The following is a 1,449-nucleotide window of genomic DNA, read 5'->3' as shown; positions in this document are numbered from 1 at the left end:
GGAAAGAGAAAAAAGCAGCAAAGGAGTGAGACTGGGTATTCCAATAACTGGGAGGCCCTGGCACCCAGGCCCTGGCCCTCTGGTTTTCTTCAGACCTGTCATCACTTCCTGACAGGAAAGGACCACGAAAGCAGTCCAGGGAGCAACCTTTCGTTGTGTAAAGCTCAGGGATAAGGCCTCAGGGCCCTAGTCTTCACAGGCCAGGACAGAAGGAAGAGGGGCCTAGGCTGCTCCTGCTGCTGTCCTCAGCTCTCTGCTGACAGGGAGGAGGCCAACTATCTCTCTGCTACACAGAGCGGAGTCCCTCCTGCCAAAGCACCCAGCAGACCTGCCTGGGCTGCAGGACACAGCACCACGGAGCCATAGGCAGAGCCAGGACGCAATTGGGCAGGACGAGAAAGTTCTGCCTGCACTGAACACACGTGTGCAGAGGCTCTGACCGGCCAAAGCAGCACCAGGTAACTCGGACGAAGACTGACATCGCTGCGTTGGAGGTCTGTGTGGAAACCAAGGCCTCTTTGCTGTCTGTGGGACTGCGAGCCCAGAGCACATGCCTGGGGAAGGGCCCAGTGTCCTGCTGGCCCCATCTTCCTGACGGCCAGCTTGGTAAAATGAAGCCAGAGCTTTGGAACGCTCTCGGCCTCCTCCCCAGGAAGGATGTGGCTGGACACTGGAGCAGTTTCCACTGTCCAGTGCTGACTATGGTGAAAAACTGTTAATATCCTAAACGTCTAAGATGAAAGAATTTTCAAATTAAATTCCACGTAATTCCTTTATGTAGTAAAATATAGTTTACATTTAACTATTAAACATTATGTTCTAGGTAAGTATTTATTGACCTGAAATGTCACTGAGTTAACAGAGTTAATTAAAATGTGTTATAAAATGGCATAATCCTGTTTCATTAGAGAAAAATACCAGGCCTGGTCATGGTGGTGCAGGCGGCATGGAGCTATTGCAGGGTTCCAGAGCACATGGACAGCCTGGGGTGGGGTCCTAGAACACGCAGAACACGCTAGGTGCAGCGGGCATGTCTACCATCAGGCTGAGTGGGCGACTAGGGCAGGGGTCGTGCATGGCGACACCGCCTTCAGAACTTCTCTCCCTATTAAAACAAAAAAGTAGGCCTGGCTTAGGTGGCAGGCCCATCTAGGGATGCTGGACAGTGGTGAGGGAGGCCACGTGGTCAACTAGGTTTGGATCCCTGTGTGTACCTAAGACCCAGAGGAAGCCCTTGGCAGGAGGAGAAGAGGGCTGTGGTATGGCAGGGACCTGCCAAGGGAGCTCTTTCTTGCATGCACTCTCTCTCTCTTCTCCTCTCTCATCGTGCATGCACTCTATCTCCCTCCCCCTCCTTCATCATGCGTGCACTCCATCTCGCTCTCTCCCCCTCCCTCATCATGCGTGCACTCCATCTCTCTCTCCCCCTCCCTCATCATGCGTGCACTC

General features: G+C 53.3%; 1 protein-coding gene across 4 annotated transcripts in view; it reads right to left on the bottom strand.

Moving 5' to 3' along the window:
- COMMD9 (COMM domain containing 9) overlaps positions 1-1,449 on the bottom strand; it is a 13,015-nt gene that overhangs the window by 3,436 nt on the left and 8,130 nt on the right. The gene's annotated exons all lie outside the window — the stretch shown is intronic.

This window comes from Tupaia chinensis, unplaced genomic scaffold, assembly GCF_000334495.1.
Source record: "Tupaia chinensis unplaced genomic scaffold, TupChi_1.0 Scaffold139733_1, whole genome shotgun sequence".
Classification (NCBI taxonomy): domain Eukaryota; kingdom Metazoa; phylum Chordata; class Mammalia; order Scandentia; family Tupaiidae; genus Tupaia; species Tupaia belangeri.
This window is presented reverse-complemented; position numbering and strand designations above follow the sequence as displayed.